Source organism: Pogona vitticeps, chromosome 2 (genome assembly GCF_051106095.1).
Source record: "Pogona vitticeps strain Pit_001003342236 chromosome 2, PviZW2.1, whole genome shotgun sequence".
In the NCBI taxonomy this organism is placed as follows: domain Eukaryota; kingdom Metazoa; phylum Chordata; class Lepidosauria; order Squamata; family Agamidae; genus Pogona; species Pogona vitticeps.
Genome location: NC_135784.1, coordinates 146,201,021 through 146,210,910, shown reverse-complemented (window position 1 = coordinate 146,210,910; position 9,890 = coordinate 146,201,021). Strand labels below are relative to the sequence as shown.

Here is a 9,890-nt window from a genome sequence, read left to right as displayed (position 1 = left end):
CTCTGTTATGCCAAAAATAAAGTAAATGAATGTGATGCTGAGATTTCTGCATGTAAGGCTACCGACAGAAAAATCCCCTTAAATTCAGTGATCTTCCAAGTGGGTGTATGATTGCAACCTAAGTCCATAATGTTCAGCCATAACTGTCATGTTATGTCTATAATATATTGCACATATGCCTCTTAATTAGGGCAATCAACACCTCCCCATCCAGGATGAACATGTGTTGGATTACTGAATAATTTGCTGCATTTTTCTATTGTCTGAAGCATCTTCAGTGTAAGATATGAAATTGGAAGTACAGTATTCAACCCAAAGGTCATTTTTAAAGTTACTTGCTGATCTGGTGACACATCAAGTGGCTAGCTTAGACTTGGATAGTCAGGTCAGTAGCTTCTGATCCCCTAAGCTTTGACAGCCAACACCTGAGTCAAGAGGATGGGAGTTCAATTCCCCACTGCACCTTCTTGACAGGGGCTGGACTTGATGATCCATAGGGCGCCTTCCAGCTCAACATGTTCTAAGATTGATTGAGATTGTTCATATTTCCTGCACTATTTCCTAAAGTAAGGTAGATGTCTTGCAGCAATTTTCCATCTCTCCAAGACTTCCCAAATTATTGATCATTTTAAAAAACCATTAAAACCTACAGTGCAATCATTGACTGAAAAATGGGGATGCAGCTCACAGCTTCTTTCCTGTATTAATTGCAGTGATTTTAAGCCTACACCATCCTGTCTAAACTTGTTTTGTGGTCCGATGTGGTCCAGTGCTGTTTATCATTATTCTTTATCTTTTAAAAAAACTTCAATTGACTCGGCTGATTCGGGACTAAGTACACATCCTGGTCTCCAGCCATCAATTATCTGGTCGGAAACCTGGAAGTGCTTTGTACAAGTAAAACTTCCTAAATCAACCAAGTCAATTTAGATACAAAAGTACAATGTTTAAATTTTTTTAAATGAATGTTGCAAAGCTTACCTAACAAATAAACAAGTTTAAACAAGGTGGTATAGGATGAAAATGGTTACAACTGCCTTGGTTGGTTGGTTGGTCGGTCAGTCAGTCGGTCGGTTGGTTGGTCGGTCGGTCGGTCGGTCGGTTGACAGACAACAGGTAGCACCAGTATATTTTTCACCAGCTTTAGGGGATATTTACTTCACTTTATTTAGACTTATACCCCACCCCTCTAGACAAAGTCTACTCGGGGCGGATATGAGGTGTGCAGCCCCTACACTTTTGGCCAAACTGGAATCTGGCCCTTGGTACAGCTGAGATAGCCAATCCCTGAGTCAGTGAACCCTGGTGCTACTTGGGAATGGTGAGGAGATGGATGAAAGTCCCACGCAAAAAATAAAGTATTTGCTTGTTTGCTTCGTTTTGTTTAACATATACTCAACTTTTCTTCTTGTAGAGGAAGTCAAAGCAGCTTATAAAAATTAGTTTTAAAAACACATATATTAAAATGATTACAAAATATAGAAATCATATTATTTAAAAAAACAATTAAACATAACAGTTTATAAAAAGATTTTTTAAAGAGAGAGTTAAAAATCGAGATTTTAAAAGAATAAAACAGTTCTCCCACCTAAGAGTTGCCCCTCAACAGCAGTTTCCAAACATTACATATGTTTGTAATGTTTCATTACAAGCCTTCTGGTGAAAGGACAGAAAGAAAGGAGCCAGTATACAAAATAAATCTTCCTCTTCTTCCAGCATCAACCCTCACCTTGAGATTTTTCTCCATCTCCACTCCACCCCCAGCCCCAGAGACCTGGGAAAGAATCGCAGTTTCCTGACACTTTAGCTGGTGCTCTGAGATCTGACAGACTTAGCTTATACTGTGGTTAAAGGCAGAGAATATTCCGTACCCCATTATATTTGATTAAGTGGCAAACTCATCTTTAATCTACAAGAGAGCTTGGAGCATTCTCAGGTACATTTGGCTACAATTTAGATAACAATTTCTCAGAGCCTTTTTATACATTAATGATAGTTCACCCTACTACCACCACCCTCCTTCCTCTCCCCCTCATCCCCAGTCTCAGTTTATGATCTAGGAACACCAAAATTGTCTTGATGGATTAAGCAGAGACAAGGCTGTATCAAGGAAATTAAAAATGAAATAGTTACAGCTGTTGGAATGGTTTTGAATCCATAGGAGGTAAAAGCCTTTCTGATCTCTGGGGGATTGCAAGTAATCCACAAAGAACACCACAAATACAACAGGTTGAGATGGGGGCAGTAGCTGTCATTTAGAAGGAAGGAGCCTCAAACAAAAAAACACCATATTTGACCTTGGTTCAAGTAAGTAGAACACGATGTTGTGCAATATTGCCTTAAATTCCTGCCATACTTGCTCTCTCCACTCTCCCTGGAGTAAAATGATGATAAGTGGGTGATAGCTGGAAGATGAAATCATCATCTGCAGATCTCAGAAATAGCACCATCAGAGCCAGAAAATTAGCAGTGTTCAGAACAGCATACATATTCCATCAATATTTAACTGATACTTGGTTTTTGGTTAAAACCTGTATCTGTTATATAATACCAGTCAAAGACTGTGCGTTCCATTTTTGAATAATATTAATAAGAATAAGAATAATTTGGAGACCTCCCTTCTATTACACAATTAACTTGTGTGTTTTGATACACCTGGGTTACTTTTCAGGCATGGCATAGGTCACAGAAATTTTAGAAAACACAGAAACATCTGTGTGCAAGTTTACTAAGGGAATGCCTTATGGTCAGAACACTGTGGGATGGAAACTGGAAGTAAGATTAAATTGTGAAATGTGAGGAAACCATTGCTGTTGCACTAGTGATAGGCTGTCTGGCCCTTAGATGAGACACTGGAAATGCTGAGTTACTGTCTAGCTCAATAATGCATTTGACAAGGGCCGGTAATCCTCAACTTTGTTCTCACAAGAAGGAGGTCCTGTGGCTGGGTGGCTCAAATGTCAGTAAATAATTCTAGACTCACAATTTTCCACAGAGATTCTTCTTTGGAAGGAGTCTTAGAACCAACAAACTTTGTTATAGGGTTGGTTATCAGGTCAGGCCATCGACCACAAAATTCCAGGTCTGCGCTCTGGGAGTACAGTGGGGTCTTGACTTGAGAACTTAATCTGTATTGGAAGGCAGTTCTCAAGTCAAAAAGTCTGTAAGTCAAGTCTCCATTGACCTACAGTGCATTGAAAACCGATTAATCCCGTAACAGGCCGTTTTTGTTCCATTTTGGTTTTTTTCTGGTCTGTAAGTCAATTCTCAGGCTGCAAGTCAAACCTAAATTTTGCGGCCAGAGAAGTCTGTAACTCAAAAAGTCTGTAAGTCAAGCCGTCTGTAAGTCAAGGGTTCACTGTAGCTGGTTATAAGAGCCACACCGTGGGCAGTTCAGTTAGTGGTTTCACTTTTGCAGCAGCTGCCATGAGAAAAGGACCCTAACTAGTCCATTCATTCCTCCCTCGGTCCACCTCATGATGAGCAACACCCTGCCTCAAATCCCCTTGTATGACTCATTCATTTAAGTTTCCCAAGCCAGCTGCTAAAAAGCTCCTGAGGGGACCTGCTTTGTGGGGGGCTATCACTCGAATACCCCAAATCCAATTTTTTTGCCAGACTCGGAGGGGATGGGGAGGAGAGTGAGCTGAAGACTTGTTGCAAGTTTGGCATCTCTAACACATGTGGGGGGGGCCATCCTACCACTCCTGGAAGTCCCAAATCGCACAAACCACAAAATAGGTCATTTAACTGAAAAGTTTGTGAAAGTTTGTGGTTCGTGATTCAAGAATACCAGTGAATCGCGAACCACCATTTTACCAGTTCATGCCCATCTCTAGACATGAGGTGTTTCGTTTTTGTTTTTAGTTTGGGGTGTGGTGGTTGTTTGTTTGCTTTTGCTTTTTTGTTTGGCCACCAGAAACGTATCAAAATGCAACTTTAAAAACTTTAAAAACACATTGATCTTTCTCTAATATACATTTGTGCAGTAGTATGAATATATTATATATACTGTATATTTGCAATTGTATGTGTAAACTTACTGTAAATGATATAGTTACATGGATCCATATGCAATTGTGCAGCTTGACCATTTTGTTTTGCGTTTAGCTTTTTTTGTTGTTGGTTGCTTGGTTGCTTTTTGCAGTCTTAAAGATATTAACAAAGATCCTGCTTGACAAAATGGGATTTTGGCAGAGATTTTGGAGAAAGAATAAGGTGATAAATCATAGTTATTTCTTCCTTAAATTTTCAGAGAACATGCTGTAGCCAAAACTGCAGTTAATGTAGCACAGAAAGTTGAGGAGTCGGGGAATAAAGTTAAAACACTGAGGTCTTTATTGTGTATTTATCAGTTTTCAAAAAGAACCTTACAGGGTGGTATATCAGCTCAAAATGACAGACATAGCTTAAGTGTAAGTTTTTACTTCTAAAATTCTTTTTTCGTTTTACCACACAGCTACACAGGGAACTCTAAAGTTCCTTGCCTTAAATCATGTCCCAAGATATTCTGGTTTTGAATACGTTCTGAAGAAGAACACATTTCAGCCAAAAGTTACAGAATTTGACCTGCATCAAAATGTTGCATTTACTTCAGATTTCATTGCTTTCAGAACAGGTGGGAAAATCACACGACAGAATCGGGTTAGCAGAATTCCCAAAGTAACAATATTTGTGCTCCAATCCTCAAGCAAACCAGCTTCACTATCCCAGTTCTAAGCCTACAATAAATGAAGGTTACTGGGAGTGAAGACAGTGCAAAGATTATGGCATATGGATCATAGACAGTACAACAGGGATGTTGAAATTGATGGCCCACCATATGTTCTTGAATGCCAACTCCCAACAGCTGTATCTAAATTGACAATATCTAAGGATGTTAGGTGTGGGACTCTATCAGTTATCTAGATTGCCATCAGCTCATGACAAAGATGCTTCCTAATAATATGGTTTATCATCAGTCCTGCACACCTGCCCTATACGTCTTATAATGTTTGCATATTTGTGCATATAACTTTGGTATTAACACAGCCATTTGCTTTGATGCCTCTTTCAAATTGTATACCCCAGGGAAAGATGTTACTGGCCTGCAACAGGTCTAATCATCCCTTAGTAACTGGCCATCCTGGTTAGGGCCATAAGTAGTCCACCCTTCAACCGTTAGTTGGGGTGTGTGTGATGAGTTTTAGCCAGGATTTAATCAATGGTAGGTTTCAACCATGAGAAGTAAAATGGCTGTGGAAGTGCATCCATTTCTACATCAGCTAAGTGATACAGCCCCAGTGATTAAAAAGTCCTTTTTTTAACTCATTATAGCCAGGAGACAACCTGCCCTTTGACCAGGTGTTATACTCATATATGGTCTCTGCATATTAGGGCTGCTCTGTTTAGGGAAGTAGACGGCAGTTCCTAGGTTTATTAGTCTGGCAAGAAATTAACATCCACTTTAAAACAAAATGGGAAACAAATGGTGACACAATGTGCCAAAGAAAGCAAAAGTTATTGGACTTTGCCAAGGGTAGATGCAGCCATGTAGCAACATATCAACAATATCCTCCGTTGAATACCTTGCACCTCCATAATTAAACTCGTAGTGTATCTCAAGCTTGTAATGAACATTCTGGAATGATTTTTCCCAGGTTGCGCCACAGTCAGGCAACTCCCTGGAGTCATGGGTAGAGCAGACAATAGGATGCAGATTTAGCTTCGGGGCTTTGGCAACTGTCACAGGTGAAATGGGAAAACCTTGCCAGCGTGCTCACATGCCAACATGGAAAATCACAGCACTAGCTTGGGATAGGACAGGGAGAGGGAACAAGCGAGAAAGAGAGACTTTTTAATCATGGCAGTCTCTCTGCAGCAGTGGATTTCTCATAACTTTTCCCATGACTTCCTCCATCTCAGCCTTTTCAGGAGGCAGAAAGTTATTTGAGATGAACTGAGCAAGACGGGCTGTGCTGACCATATTGTCCTGTTCTTGTTAATGGTGCCCATAATGTCTTTGACCAGAAGAACACTCATATTGACAGGCTACTTATTTAAATATATTTAGTATGCCTTTTAGAAATCTCATGTACGTCCAAAGTCAAATAAATCCAACAAAGTAAAATAAAGTTTCACTCGATCATATACGGACCTCACATGGCTTACAGGGATTTCTATACAAATTTTTTCCAGTTTGCACACAGCCTCAGGATCCCTCGCTGTATACCTACTGCATTTAGAGCTAATGTGTACCACAGGAGCAATAGTTTCTATTGCTCTGGGTCACTCAAATGTACAGTGTTGAGGCCCTTTAGAGATGCCTCCCTTTCATAGGCTTGAAAACCTGTGAGCCTCTCTTCCCCTTTCTTCTCTCCAGTGCGGGTCATACTGCTCTGGCAGTGGTCCAGATGCAAAGAATTCTGGGTACTGTGTTGTCAGTATTATTGCTATGGATCAGTGGCACTCAGAAACTGCGCTTCCTCGCACTCCTTGCATCTGACACATAGCCTGTGTCCTCTGGGCCTAAGTCCTTTTCTATAGACAATCAAAAAGGTTAAGGAGGTGGGAGAGATTCGGAGGATATGTGTGGAAGGGTTAGAAGCATGGGTTGCAGGAAGGCTTGGATTCTTTTCTGACATGGATTTTAATGTGAACAGAAGAAGTAGTTTGGTATGTTATATCGAAGCAAACATTACAAACTTGTCTGGATTTCTCCTTGGAAGACCACGTGGCTAATCCACAACCGTCCCTTCCAGTTACATGTGAAGCTAATGCAGGCTTGTCTTGCACTTTAAAAAAAAATCGTAACCTTATTGTTTCTAAAACATTTTTCCCCTTCCTTTGTTTCTCCAAGCCTGTTATATTCATTATTTGTGTTGTGAATCCTTTGAGATAATGATTCAGCAGATGCTTCTTCCCAAAGCCCTGGGAGATGGGTGAGCTATAAAAAGTTAGAAAAATATGAAAATATAGCTTGCAAGAAGAAAATTGTTTATCCCAGCATAGATGTATTTTGTCATCTTGAGATGTTATCTTGTACTCTAAATGACAATCGAGAGCTTTCAGATAGGAGGAGTCCAGTTGCCAGCAAAGTGTATCCATATTCCAATGATTCACAGCATGAGTAATCAGCTTCTTGAACATCACGGTTCATATGGGAGAAAGATTTTCTCATTCCTCCATCACTGTACAGTACTTTTTGCTAAACTGAGAGTGAAAGATAATGGGACTAAAGGGACACATTTGCTCTCTGGATCACAAAAGTGAAATCATTGTCCCACCCATCCCATGTGTTTCATCGAGAGAAAGATGACATGAACAAAATTTAAGAGCACATTCAACTGACAAATAATGGACACCTCTGGACAACTCCATCCTATTCAGTTATTAAGAAGTCAAGAGTGTTTCCAGATGAAACTTTTATCACAGAATTGGCCCACCTCATTCATTAAATTTTATGGGGACTTCACATGATATTGTCTTCCACTCATAACATTCCCATGTTTTTCCACGACGTCTTCCATCTTTTTCCTTACCAAGGAAAATCTGTTAAGGGAAAAAAATATAGCATAGCATAAGTTCTAATTGCTGGGTTCAGAAATCCTGGGTCTGGAAACATCCCAAGAGATGTAGGTATTTTAATGTGTGACCCACCCTGAGAACTTGTGTACCCCATCTAGTCCTGTCACTAAAGACTTCAACTTATGCAGAATCATTTTCTACTCCCCAGTGGGAGATCTTTACACTTTTCCACAAATGTTGTTCACTTTGTGTACTTAAGGGAAGAAATAATTATGAGTTACAACAGTATTCCCAATTTAGTGTATTTACTTTATTTGTGATTTTATTACTTATTCCACATTTTCTGTATTTTCCATGCGTTTCATGTCACTTGCATCCATTCAGAACTCTTTTACGTGGAAACCTGGGCTCCTCTCCACCAGTTAATGTGTTGAAGGCTTTATAAACAGACTTGTTTCATTGTTTTCTCTGCACGTTTCAGTCCCAAGGGTGTGTGACTCAAGTTATGTTTGGGCTGAGTCCGAATTCTCTACAAGGTAGAAAGGAGGAGAGAGAGGATGTAGAGAAAGCGGTGAGTTGGTGGTAGAAAACTGGTTACTAATATGATAAGCTATGGAAAAGAAGAAACATAAAACTTGTTCAGCTCATCCTCATATAAGGAGAAGGTTTTATGGTTTAGTCACAATGGTCAGCCTTTTCAAATGCATAGGGGGCAGATTTCAACAGAGGGAATTTCCAAATAATTTTCAGATCCCTGTAAAATAGAGATAAAACTAGATGTTAAACTAGAGGCATATTCCCTGAGATTTAATCCCTTTTCCATTCCATGATAGGATTTCATAGGAGATATCAATGAATTTTTCAGCTGTTATTCATTTTTCAGTGACCAATCCCAAAACAAAGCACACTAAGCTCAAGATACACAAGCAAGGAAAATCATGTCCCATGAAAGACATCTTTGACCACTTGAGGGAGCACCTTTCAAAGAAAGAAAGAAAGAAAGAAAGAAAGAAAGAAAGAAAGAAAGAAAGAAAGAAAGAAAGAAAGAAAGAAAGAAAGAAAGAAAGAAAGAAAGAAAGAAAGAAAGAAAGAAAGAAAGAAAGAAAGAAAGAAAGAAAGAAAGAAAGAAAGAAAGAAAGAAAGAAAGAAAGAAAGAAAGAAAGAAAGAAAGAAAGAAAGAAAGAAAGAAAGAGGAATGTGAAAAACATATTGCCTAGTTTGGGCTTAATCTGAGCCCATTTTTTTAGAACAAAAGGGCTTTCACTCCAAGCTATGATTGAAATTGTGTGGCACTTGATATCTTAAGAACTGCCTTCTCTTATATGTAGCAGCAGTGCCATATTCTCCTGCAAATGCCTTGTCCTATGCTTACTCCCAGGTTAAAACTCACCAGATAAATACAAGAAGAGACAGATTCAAGTGCATCAGGATGCCCTTCCCAAAAAGGCCTGCTTGGTCTTCTCATCTTCAGGTTTTATTTCTAAAATTTAGAATACAATTGGTGATAGAAAACAGCTCCTTATTGATGCTTGTTGCTTCTGAGGGGGATAACTGTTTTGATGGGATCTCCCCCCCCCAATTCTTCTTCCGTAAAACATTGTTTGAATTGCTAGTAACTTTGCTTTTCTTAGGCAGGACAGAAAATGTAGAATAAAAGAATAAGCGACCTTATGTTCGTTCATTTAGTCGTTTAGTCATGTCCGACTCTTTGTGACCCCATGGACCAGAGCACGCCAGGCCCTCCTGTCTTCCACTGCCTCCCGGAGTTGTGTCAAATTCATGTTGGTTGCTTCGCAGACACTGTCCAGCCATCTCATCCTCGGTCGTCCCCTTCTCCTCTAGCCACTACACTTTCCTAACATCCTAACTCTTTTCCAAGGAGTCTTCTCTCTTCCAAGGAGACCTTATGTTACTAACCACTTTATCGGCCACTTTTACAACTTCAGTTCTCTAATTACTACAAGTAAAATCTGCTCAGATTTAGCTTCCATAGGCAATTGTTTATTTCATTTCATTTAATTTCATTTGAATGTGGCCTGAATTTGTTTCTGCCTTTCAACCTAAATATGCTTAGAATAGCTTAACCAATGAATGCAACACATATCCCATTTTCACCCGAAGTGAGAAACAAAGTACTGTTCTCCCACATCATCGTACACTATGTGGGTACCCCTCTCCCTAACATCACATGGCTGTGCCACATGACCAGAGGCCAGAGGGGGAGCCAGCACCAATGCCCTTTGTCAACATAGACATATGTTTCCCTTTCTAGAAGAAGATGGAGGGAGCACGATTGGTCTCAGTCATCCAGTAGCCACAGTTTTCCCAGGGATGAGGCAGGGAGTCTTCTCCAGGCCATGTCAAACATGCACCCCAACCCCACA

The 9,890-nt window shown here is 39.9% G+C and overlaps 1 long non-coding RNA gene across 1 annotated transcript; it reads right to left on the bottom strand.

The window, feature by feature from the left end:
• Positions 1–1,854: 1,854 nt before the first annotated feature.
• Positions 1,855–9,128, bottom strand: LOC144586308 (uncharacterized). The gene is made up of 2 exons (XR_013541073.1): positions 8,897–9,128; positions 1,855–8,035 (listed from the first exon to the last, which is right to left on the bottom strand). It is a non-coding gene; the product is annotated as an uncharacterized LOC144586308 (long non-coding RNA).
• Positions 9,129–9,890: the final 762 nt, after the last annotated feature.